Raw genomic sequence first — 13,190 nt, forward strand, 5'->3', positions numbered from 1 at the left:
ACTATTTCAGTTCAAGTTTTTCTGTGTCTGTTTATCAAGCTGTTTCTGTTGCTGCTGATGCTGTGGCTGTTGTTACTTTGCCTGCCATAGTCTTGCTCATAGTCTGTATGTTTTGTTTTTTTGTGTTTACTCACCACTGTAGTTGCATATTTTACACCGTGCACAATAAAATGCTGCACTTGCATCTGCCTTTGCCTCCTTTACATGACAGAAAGCTTGACCGTATAAAATGGATGCAGCAGATTTTTCAGCATCCAGGAGGCCCTTTTGGAGAAGAATAGACTGAGGTGGGAGCAAGAGGGGAAAGGATCCCTGAATAAAGCCACTTGGGATTGGCTCGACATGAGGTACTCCCTCAGGAATTATATCAAGAAGGGGCTTCCAATCAGGCTGGAACCAACTCCCACCCTTCCTGCCCCACTTCGCTCAGCCTCCTGGCGCTGTTAATGACGTGACCATGCTGCCTAGCTTCGTTGAGGACATCAGTCTGCCTCCCTGCTCCACTGAGGACATCGGTCTGCCTCCCTGCTCCAACGAGGATGTTGCTCTGCCTCCCCGCTCCATTGAGGACGTCGCTCTGCCTCCCCACTCCGCTGAGGGAGTTCCCCGACCTCTTTGCCTTGCAGAGGACTTTATTACAGATCTCGGCCTCTCCATGGGTGTCACTCCATCTCTCTGCTCCGCCATGGATGTCGCTACACCACCTGGGTCATCTTCTGACTTCGCTCCACCTTCCTAATACGCTGAGGTTGTCACTCCGCCTCCTTGCTCAGCTGAGGACATCACTCTGTGTCCTTGCTCCACTAAGGATGCTGCTCCTCCCCCTTGCTTCGTGGTGTACGTCGCTCCCCCCGTCTGGCTCCGCGGAGGACATCGCTCCCCCCTGTCTGGCTCCGCGGAGGACATCGCTCCCCCCTGTCTGGCTCCGCGGAGGACATCGCTCCCCCCTGTCTGGCTCCGCGGAGGACATCGCTCCCCCCTGTCTGGCTCCGCGGAGGACATCGCTCCCCCCTGTCTGGCTCAGAGGAGGATGTCACTCCCCTCTCTGGCATCGTGGAGGGCATCGCTCCCCCCTCTCGTTCTGCCTTGGACTTTGCTTCCCCTGCTAGCTTTGCGGTGGCCATTGCTCCATTTTTGTGCTCAGCCTTGGACATCATGCCACCCCACCGCCTTGTGGAGGACGTTGTGCTTCCTTCCAGCTACGCTAAGGGTGTCTCTCCCGAGAAACTTTGTCGGCCTAAGGGCCCCCGTCCCTTCTCAGAGGACTGTCCAGGCCCCACTTGTGCACTTCAGGAGCTGCGCACTAAGAGGGGGGCTCTGTCAGGTTACAGGTACTACAGTACCCATGAGCCACTGCACATCACATGACCACATCACATGTGCCACTGTTCATTCACACCTGTTTCTTGTTTCACCCAAATGAGCACCACTATTTAAGTTCAAGTTTTTCTGTGTCTCTTTGTCAAGCTTCTGTTGCTGTTGCTTCTGTTGTTACTTTGCCTGCCATAGTCTTGCTCATAGACTGTATGTTTTGTTGTTTTGTGTTTACTCACCACTGTAGTTGCTTATTTTACACCGTGCACTTTGCCTCCTTTACATGACAAGAAGCAACAAACAGAACAGATAAAAATACTCATTTTAAAACAAATGCCACTCCACACACAGTTGCCTGCTGTCATTAGTTTTATGATTAATACAATTAATTTATGATGTATGATTACTTTTAACTAATTTATAATATATTAAAATGGTTTTAACAAATTTTAATAACTTCCCTGCAGGCAAATCCAACTAAAATAACTAATAGGGAGACCTTAGATGTTTTACCTATTTTTATAACACTATTCACATATAGAGGAGTGAGTTGTTCAAAATCTGGGGTGGGGATTTTGGTTTAAAACACCTCATTCAAATCCTTTATAAATTAGACTAGTTTATGTAAATTGTCATGTAAAATGTGAGTTGTCATGTGTGTTTTATGTGTTATATATGTATAGAATTTATAAACATTATACTCAGGTATGTCTAAGGTGTTTTGGCTTTTAACTGAGACACATTTTGACACAGACGTACGACTTGTACAATTTCTGTGTTCTTTTAAACATATATGTAAAACACTATTAGCATCTCACCTTGAACGACATAACTGGAGGCTCTTCTTCAAATTACAAACCTTTGTGACTTTGTTGCAGATTGGAGATACTCATTTTTGGAGATAAAGTCGACAATTTCTTTATAGCTGTCAGGGTCCATTCTCTATCATTAGTATTCATTTTTTTCACTCTTTAAAATTCACACACTTGGAAATGAACATGCTGAAATGTGACCCCTGCTAAAAAGTAGGCCTACACTACAGAGCGATGCATGCACAGGATGTTGCATATAACTATCTCAAAGTTTTGTCAACCAGTGGCATGATTTTGAGGCAGGACTACCAGTAATAAACTGAGATTTTAGTGATGTGCATTAAAGACTATATAGTAAATGTTATATATTTAATTATATAAGTAATTATATAAATAAATATATAAATAAAAATAATATATATTTGTAAGTATACAATATATTTATTTATTTATCACCAACTATAGACATTATAGACAATACCAGAGTGAATCTGGTGAACAATAAAGATGTGTTTAGACAAATCAGATATTAATTATAAAAGTATATTGTTATTATTTCTATTATTATTAATACACATCATATATACGTTATATATATAAACTATTATTTCAAATAAAAATAATATTAATAAGATCAACATTATTTTGTAATATAATATTAATAATAGTTAATATTAAAAAAAAGAAATTACATAAATAACAATCACAATGGTAAAAGACACAAAAAGTAATTAAAATTATCAGTCCCAATAAACACACACGAGCATGTGGGTGGACTATACATCGTTTAATTAACAATCACAATCATAAAACACAAACAGAAAAGATAGAAGCTGCAATCTTGATGACAGAGCAGACAAAGGGACACGGAGAGCTCGTCTATAAGCGCGTGAACAGCCTCTCTCCGCGCTCCTGATCACGTGCATACTCTAGGCCTCTAGGCCTCTAGGCCTCTAGCAATCAACTGGCTTTGCGGTAAAAACCTTGCCTCTAGACTCGATAGCTGCTTGTTTGAATCCAGCTCGTGCCTGTACTTGGTATGTTGAGTAGAAGGAGGAGTTAAAGTTATAGGCTTTTGTGATGTAAAAAGAAAAAAAAATTAATTATACCAAGATGGTGTGTGACGTCACTGGTTCAGTTCTGTGCAGGTTACTTAGTTATATGAAGGTGAAAAGGTCTACAAAGGAGGCTACTTGCATGAGATCCTGTGGCTCATGTGGATGAGTCTCGCCTCTGGGTTGTGAGGTTGCTGGTTCGAACCCCAGCCAGGACTCTAGGATGTGAATCAGTGGCAGTGTGAGGGATGCTGGAGGTATGGGATGGCCCGAGAGTGCCTCCGTGTGGAGGAGGGGGGGTAATATCCGGGCAGCTGCCCCCCCTGGGTCCAGACTGGAGAAGGTAGGAGTTATGGTGCTTGGCAAGGGAGTGTCGACTTAGTTTTCACAGGGGCCCCCCATTATGCAAAACTAAGTCGACACTCCCTTGCCATGCACCATAACCACTTCCCTCTCCAGTCATGCCTCCTGCTCCACCAGGAGGCACCTTCAGCTTCACTCACACTGCCACAGATTGATATCCTGGAGTCCTAGCTGGGGTTCGAACCAGCAACCTCACAACCCAGAGGCGAGACTCATCCACATGAGCCACAGGAACTCACGAAAGCAACTTCGTTTATAGGCCTTTTCACCTTCATATATATATATATATATATATATATATATATATATATATATATATATATATATATATATATATATATATATATATATATATATATATATATATATATATATATATATATATATATATATATATATATATATATATATATATATATATATATATATATAATCACACCATATATACACGATACATATATACATGATATGTATCATCTCCATTAGTGAACGGTTGATAATTTATAAAGACAAAATAGACTTAATGCGAAAACTACAATGGATTTCCTGGTTACACAATTGCACTATTTGACCATGTAGTACACAGTTATAGAAGGGAATTATTTATAAACGTACTATCCAGTGTCACCCAGATGAGGATGGGTTCCTTTCTGAGTCTGGTTCCTCTCAAAGTTTCTTCCTCATATCATCTCAGGGAGTTTTTCCTCACCACCATCACCTCTGGCTTGCTCATTAGGGTTAAATTTATACATGTACTATTTCTATCCTGTTTATGGATTTCTGTAAAGCTGCTATGTGACATTATCCATTGTTAAATGCACTATACAAATAAAATTGAAATGAATTGAATATATGTGTATGTGTGTGTATATATATATATATATATATAGATAGATAGATAGATAGATAGATAGATAGAGTGTGTGTTTTATATTTTCTAGAAAAGTCTTATGTGAGTATTATGTGTATTATCTAAATAAGGCCTAGAAACAAAGATCCTACAGAAGAAAGATGCTTAAAAAAAAAAAGATGACAAAAAATTTGAAAATTAAGTTTTGAGTTTTGTTTCACATTTGTTTTCTTAATTCAATTGAATAATATTTTTTAAATTAAGCATTACTTGTAAGTTGGTAGCTACAGCATTACAGTAATTGTAAAATGGCAGCTACAAGATTAGCTTTATGAACTGTTTAGTTTGACTGGAGCAAAGAGAAACATTTTAATTTTCTGAAATATTATTACTTTATGTTATTATCAGGTATCAAACAACTTCTGGATCATTTTCAACAGAATTATGGACTTAGTTCACTTATAAATATTAAATGTTATAACCATTTCTGCACCAAGTTACTGAACGTTATCAGAATTGAAATGTAGCGACACCATGAACAATCACCACTACATTTTTCTCCTTCTCTCCTTATTTTTTTTGGAAATCCCTGCTCTGGAAGGTTAAATTCCCATATCTCACAGGTTAGGTTTGTGTAGGTTGTGTTTAATAAGCAGAGAGAATGTCCAGGTAAAGCCGGGGTTATTTAATGGCATTGATGTGTAATAGAGAATGTCAGAGATCTCAGCAGTAAAGATGGAGAGAACTGTGCTCTGCTTGCTCGTCGTTTCTGCTGATGCCGGTGCCGAGCAGTCTGAAGGAAACGGAAACTCATGGAACACGCCAGGATCCGTGTGCTGAGCTGAAGCAGCTCCGAGAGCTTGTGTATCCGAGATCAAGGAGAAGTTGGTGAACATGGAGAAAGAGAATGCAGGTAAGACGAAGAACAGTTTGGATTGCTGGGGATGGTGCCACCTGGGGGCTGTGGAGATGGCTTGGGGATCACATATGGGGAGCTGTACTGTAATGGCTTGGGACTGCGATTGCTGTAGTGGCTTTGGGGCTGCAGTTGCCACGAGCAGCTTCGTACTCAGGACTCCATCAGTGGACAGTGGATAGATTTTAACCAGCCGGACCTCTTGCAAATACTGTGATGAATTTATTGGTTGCACAATTGCACTATTTGTCCATATAGTACACAATAGAAGGGATTTATTTATAATTGCACTATCCGTTGCACCCAGATGAGGATGGGTTCCCTTTTGAGCCTGGTTCCTCTCAAGGTTTCTTCCTCATATCATCTCGGGGAGTTTTTCCTTGCCACCGTCGCCACTGGCTTGCTCATTAGGGATAAATTCACAGTGATAAATTTAAATATTTACAATATATTTTTGTGAATCCATTTATTTCTGTAAAGCTGCTTTGTGACAATGTCCATTGTTAAAAGCGCTATACAAATAAAATTGAATTGAATTGAATTGAATCACACTTCCCTTCCCACTTCCCAAAATCAGCATCATTGTAGCTGTTTCTACTGTTTCTACTGTTTCTGCACTGGTCAGGTTTGGTTTGTAGAAATCGAGAAATTGTAGAAATTTAGCAAAAATAAAAAAGACTTTAAAGTCCCAGAGAACAGAGTGTGAGATTTTAAGAGATTTTAAAATAATTGTATGCTACCAAACTTTGGGTGGTATATTAAACCTTCAGCAAAGTTTAAAAAAAAAAAAAAAAAACACCACTGAAAAACACCAGCTGAGCTTGTTCACACATGGCCATTTTATTTGGAAATTTAAAAAAAAAATTAAAATGAACAATTATTCCAACTTGAACTCGGTAGGTCTTTGCTTTCACAAGGTAATTAATTTTCCCTTGCTAGTTTTTTTTTTTTACTAGCTAGTTAACTTTCACTGTCTTAGTTTGCTCTCGAGCTTAGTTTTCTCTCGCTAAATTTCCGTTCACTCAGTAGTTAACATTAACTCGCTAGGTTAGGTTTCGCATGCTAGTTTGGTTTCTCCTGCGACTCTGAACATGGCGTGAACATACAGTTTTGATAAAAGTAATGTGGGACAGACAAACGCCGCTCGAGTCCACCATGTTATATTACGGAGAGATGGAGAATATGCTCTGGATGTACTATAAATATATTACCTCATAAATTGAGGTAATGAAACATGTCCATATTGAGTATTTTACTTTAACATGCAATTTGAAGACCCAACTGGTGAGTAACAAGAAACTGTGAGTCTGAAGAAGGAGAAGAGAATATACACTATTTAACCCAAACATTTTCTACTCTTTTTTTTCCCCACAAGCTCAAGCAGTCAAGCTGCTGGCCGTGAAGAGCGAACAGCAGAGTGTGAAGAAACAAAACATTTGTAAACACACTCACACAAACAACAGATCAACATTTAGCCCTTATGCTAATTACTGAGAATTTACAGAAGAGCTTTAAATAAGAACTAACACAACGATTAGCACTTACAGTTACAGTTGGGTGCTAAACCACCCTTACCATTTTTAACACCTACAATCAACACCAAAGTTACTATTTCAGTGTTGTAGTGCTAAACTAATATAACTGTAACATACACTGTTAAAGTCTGGTGGGATGAATAGGTATGAATGTAAAGAGGTTCATTTGTGTCAAACTAGAATAAACCACTTGACAGTCATCTTCAAACAGAGGCCTGTAACACAACTTACAGTTCTACTATCACTACGTACACTTCTACTATCATATTTTATCATCGTTTCCTGTCTCTTTAAACAGTCTGCAAGATTCCACAAATTGATGTAATTGTGCTTAGTGGTGTGCACTGTTGCCTCGCACCTCCAGGGTTGGGGGTTTGAAACCCGCCTCCGCCTTGTTCGCATGTAATTGTATTTTCTGGACCCACCTTACTGGTTGCACACACCTGGACTCAGTCACCTCCACACACGCTATAAGCACTCGTTAAACAGTAGAACTTTGCAAAGTATTCATTCAGCTCTGTGTTTTCTCCTGACATACCAAGGTTTTATTCCATGTTTGCTATTTCTGATTTCGCCCTAGTTTGCTTCCTAGATTTTTGATTAATACCTTGTTCTCGGCTACTCTGTCTGCACATCGCCTGACCCTTTGCCTGTTTTGTGATTTTGATCTTTGCCTTGTGATTTGGATTTGTTTGCTATTATCAATTCATTTTATTAAAGGCATTCTCTGCAATTGTTGCGGTCTCTGCCACCTGACAAAATACTTCGCTGTCAGCATGGAGACGGCACGAATGTTCGACTGGCAACAGGTGATCGCACCTCAAGATCGCAACAACAACAAATTGCCACGCTCAGTGCCAAGCTCGTATAGCTATCAACCACGCCGACTCTCTTTGATCCAAGCCCAGTGGAAAGCATGCAAATCAGCCAAGCTCACAGTTCTTGAAAAAGAAAGACTGAGGGCTGGACTGTGTTTTTACTGTGGCAACAACCAGCGCCGATTCTCTCAGTGTCTAGTACATCCAGCTTAATGACAGCCACCACCCACAAAGGAGCATGTCCATGCCAACACCCGCATTCAGTGAGTCCCTCAAAATGTTATCTCCTCAAGCTTTCTCGATTCCTGTTCAGATAAAACACTCAGGAGGTGTTTCTATTCTTATAGCACTAATGATTCCGATGCTGTGGGTAACTTCATGGATAGACACATTGCAGAACAACTCCATCTGAGTTTACAACCTGTACAGCACCCCCTTTACATCCAAGCCCTAGATGGGGCTCCCATAGCAGGAGGGTCCATCACGGACAGTACTGAACCCCTCCAACTACAAGTCAGCACCCTACATTGAGAAACATTCTCCCTATTAATCACTGTCATGTCCAAGTATCCCATTGTCCTTGTTTTTCCTTGGATGAAGAAACAAAACCCTCATACTGTATATCCTGGAAGAAGGAAGATATTATCAGCTAGTCTTCCAACTGCCTCGAGTCCTGTCTCCAAGTGCCTGCACTGCTGACCATCCACGTACACTGAATGTCCAGAGACATTACACACATTGTCCATTCCCTCGGAATATAGAGAGTTTCAGGAAGTCTTTAGTAAAGCAAAAGCCAGTGGCTTACCTCTTCACTGACCTTACGAATGTGCTAAAGCCTGGCACCATCGCCCCTAGAAACTGTATATATCCCTTCTCCACCACAGAAAACCAAGCCACACAAGATTTCTGAAGCCTTGGCCCAAGGATACACCGGACTCTCCACCTCACCTGCATCTGTCAGCTTTTTTTCATTGAAAAGAGTTAGGAGGCCTCCAACCATGCATCAATTACAGAGGGCTAAATTAAGTCTCAGGCAAGTATTGTTACCCTCTGCCATTAGTCCCTTCTGCCCTAGAACAACTAAGAGAGGCTAGGATTTTCACCAAACTGAACCTGCGCAGTGTCAGAGAAGGTGACAAATGGGAAAACTGGATGAATGGAAATCATCAAATGCTGAGTTTCCTCCCTTGAGATGCTTTGCCAGGCCTTTACTGCAGCTGCCTTCAGATGCTGATGCAATTTTCCTAATTTTGCCTCCATACCTTTTTTGTAGCCAAATGTGTGAGAATATTCAATTCAATTTTATTTGTATAGCGCTTTTAACAATGGACATTGTCACAAAGCAGCTTTACAGAAATAAATGGATTCACAAAAATATATTGTAAATATTTGAAATTATCACTGTGAATTTATCCCTAATGAGCAAGCCAGTGGCGACGGTGGCAAGGAAAAACTCCCTGAGATGATATGAGGAAGAAACATTGAGAGGAACCAGGCTCAAAAGGGAACCCATCCTCATCTGGGTGCAAAGGATAGTGCGATTATAAATAAATCCCTTCTATTATTGTGTACTATATGGACAAATAGTGCAATTGTGCAACCAATAAATTCATCACAGTTTTTGCAAGAAGTCCGGCTGGTTAAAATCTATCCACTGTCCACTGATGGAGTCCAGAGTACGAAGCTGCTCGTGGCAACTGTAGACCCAAATCCACTACAGCAATCGCAGTCCCAAGCCATTACAGTATAGCTCCCCATATGTGATCCCCATGCCATCTCCACAGCCCCCAGGTGGCGCCATCCCCAGCAATCCAAACAGTTCTTCAGGCAATCCATATGGGGCCACCCCCAGCAGCGAGCAATCTCAACCGATGAGAACTCCAACCAGAAGTAGGGCATCAGGATGGGTCAGGCAGCGAGGAGGAGCAGAAGGGGTCAGGATCACTGGCATCACTGGCATCTCAGAAGTAGCATGTGTAGCTCGACAGAGAGTGAGGGAGAGAGAGAGATGGAGAGAAAGGAAGAGATTGTTGGGTGAGCTTTTGTCCTCTAATGGTTAAGCATGATGTACTTTGCATGCAGAGTGCAAGCAGGGACTCTGGCAAGACTAGCTATGACAGCATAATTAAAGGGAGAGCCAGAAGCTAACACAGACATGAGGGCACCCTGGGACATAAGGCAGCCATCCACTCCACCGTCGACAAACCTGAGTGAACGTGTGAGAGTGGGGGGGCGACAGCATCCAAACATCCCAGTTCACCACAACACTCTATGCCTGTGAAACCCTCCAGACCTGCCCCTGTACCTAAGAAAACTAAAGGCTTGACTAAACAAATATGTTTTCAGCCTAGACTTAAACACTGAGACTGTGTCTGAGCCACGAACACTAATTAGAAGGCTGTTCTATAACTGTGGGGCTTTGTAAGAGAAGCTCTACCCCCAGCTGTAGCCCACATTATTCGAGGTACCAACAAATAGCCTGCACCTTTTGATCTGAGTAGGCGTGACGGATCATAAAAGACCAAAAGTTCGCTCAGGTACTGTGGCGCGAGACCATTTAGTGCTTTATAGGTCAATAGTAGTATTTTATAATCAATACAAAATTTGATTGGGACCCAATGCAGTGTGGATAAGATAGGGGTGATGTGGTCATATCTTCTGGTTCTAGTAAGGACTCTCGCTGCTGCATTCTGGACTAACTGGAGCTTGTTTATGCATCTACTGGAACATCCAGACAGTAAGGCATTACAATAATCCAACCTAGAGGTAACAAAAGCATGAACTAATTTTTCTGCATCGTGTAGTGACAATATATTTATTATTTTAGCAATATTTCTGAGATGAAAGAAAGCAATCCTAGCTATATTATCTACATGAGCTTCAAAAGAAAAACTAGAGTCGATAATCACACCAAGGTCTTTTACTGCTGCACATGATGAAACAGAAAGGTCATCCAGAGTTATTATGTAATCAGAAAGCTTACTTCTAGCTGCATGTGGTCCTAGTACAAGTACTTCTGTCTTGTCAGAATTAAAAATACCATTTTGAAATAAATATAGAGAGAATAAACCAAATGGGGAAAGTTTCAGTTTAAAAAAAATCTTGAATAATTCAGTTAAGGATAAAATACAATGGGGAAATGTGAATTATAGGAGAATAAATAATCAAAGGCGTGGTGGTGTGATGTAGCCTGGCATGCAGTGGAGATAACTGGTATCACTCCCCAATGTTGATTATTTTCCAATAATAGCACGTCCTGAAGTGCAAGGTTGAACTCCAAGGCTTTGAATAAAAGAAAACATTTCTTCTCTTTTTGCTTGAAAACAAATCATGAGGTATAAATGATAAACCAGGACTGGTGGCTATGTAAACAAGGGGAAAAAAAAAGTTTCCTGTTATTTCCTTTTAAAGCTTACTACATACCTAGAAGTTGATGTATGATGTGAACTTTAAAGAATATTGAACTCCTTTGAGATGATTCCTGCCTCCGCCCTGTGTGCATGGAAATTGCATGTTCTCCGCGTCTCTCTCAGGGGTTTCCTCCAGGTACTCCGGTTTCTTCCCCCAGTCCAAAGACATGCATTGTAGGCTGATTGACATCTCTAAATTGTCCATAGTGAGTGAACGGGTGTATGATTGTGCCCTGTGATGGGTTGGCACCACGTCCAGGGTGTCCCCCGCCTTGTACCCCAAGTCCCCTGGGAGAGGCTCCAGGCTCCCCACGACCCTGTGTAGGATAAGTGGTACAGAAAATTGATGGAAAAATCAGGAGAAAATATAAAGATCCTTTTATTAAACATATTAAATAGTTTTGCGATTTACACTTTTGAGATGAATTGGAAATGAACTGTGCAGCAGGTCTTCTCACCTGACATTAGTGCCCTTCAAAGATATGTCTAAAGACTACAAAGATATGTCTAAAATAAAAATATAAAATATTATGTTTGTGCCAGGCTGAGCAATACTCCTCACCCAACATCAGTGCTCAATATCACTGATGCTCTTGTGAGTGAACATGCACAAATCCCCACAATATGGGTGTGATGGTCACGTGCAGAACAGATTATGATATAAATGTAAGAAATCAATACACAATATCTGTACAATCAATATTCATTACAACTTGAGCTAAAAACAAAATCCCATTTGGCAAAGCTAAACCAACTGGTAAAATAGGCAACAAGAAAAAAAGAACACATGGGAGGAAATATCCTATGAAAACAGTAGAAGTCAGTTAACAAAATGAATATATACAGATGATAGATCTCATCCTGTAGGCCACTCATTAGATGACATTCTCACAGGAAACCAGTGAAGACCTTTCACAATGTCCATGTGATTAGACTGTGGAGCAGGCATTAAAGACACTATGTCTTCAAATGGGTGCCAGTGAAGTGGCCAAAGGAATCTCTTTGCACCCACTTGGTGCACTTCATCTGTTTATACCCACTACATTTGGCAGTGTGTTTCATCGTAAAGCACAGCACACCATTTTCCTACCATCTCTGAACTGCCACTGGATGTCTGATAGAGCAGAGTGTGAACATTTCTTTGTCTGTAGCTGATGGAAATCAAAGCGCTTCGTATTATAACATTCCCAATCCAGAATTTTCTTGGTTGAACATAAGCAGCTGACATCATAGTGCTTTATCTGTCCAGGTCTGAGTATGACTTTCTGCGTGGTGCCTCATGGTCACTGGAATTGCAGGGATGATCTCTGGCATTTCTTTTTTCAGCATCCTCAACAGCCTTGTCATCGACATAAAATAGCTGGAGGGTTCGGACTCACTAAGTGCTTTAAACAACGCAACAGCATCAGGGATGTCTTTCCCTTGACTGAAAAACCACTGTTCTTTTCAGTGTTCCACCCACACCATCTGGGGTTCCTTTGCCATGACTGGCTTAAAAAAAAAATCCATGTGCCTTATATAGTTCTTGAACAGCTCTGTGGTACACAGGTTTAAAAAAAAAAAAAAAAAAAAAAAAAAAAAAAAATCCTCTTTGCTCATGACGGCTACAGGGATCGTCACTGAAAAAGTGCACGGTGGAGACTTTTGGATGCTTAGCATTGACATAATTGAGGACTGGCTTCAAATGCTACCAAATGGCAGGTAGACCCTTGTGCCTGGATGGGGATACAGAGCCAAAGAGGCAGGGGTTGCGGTTCCTCCTACATAAAGCACACCTGTTTGCAAGGTGGCCTGTCGGTGTGATTATCCAAAATGTACTAACTGTGTTGCAGCTGTAATTCTCTCAACTATTAACATGAATTAAACATTCACCAGAAGACACGTTCTGCCTCAGTGCTCTGTAACAGAATTAGAAATAGGGAATGTCACTTTCAACAACACGACAGACACATTTTTACAATAATTAAAGAAATTCTTTAAATGAATATTCTTTGTAGCTGTAATCTCAGTTGAGTTGTTGAGGTGGACAAAGTCAGACAATGCTGACAATATTTGAAAAATATGGCAAATAGTTGAGGGGAAATACTTTTCTCTTGGCCATGCTGTTAGAAAGTTTC

This window comes from Pangasianodon hypophthalmus, chromosome 16 (genome assembly GCF_027358585.1).
Source record: "Pangasianodon hypophthalmus isolate fPanHyp1 chromosome 16, fPanHyp1.pri, whole genome shotgun sequence".
In the NCBI taxonomy this organism is placed as follows: Eukaryota; Metazoa; Chordata; class Actinopteri; order Siluriformes; family Pangasiidae; genus Pangasianodon; species Pangasianodon hypophthalmus.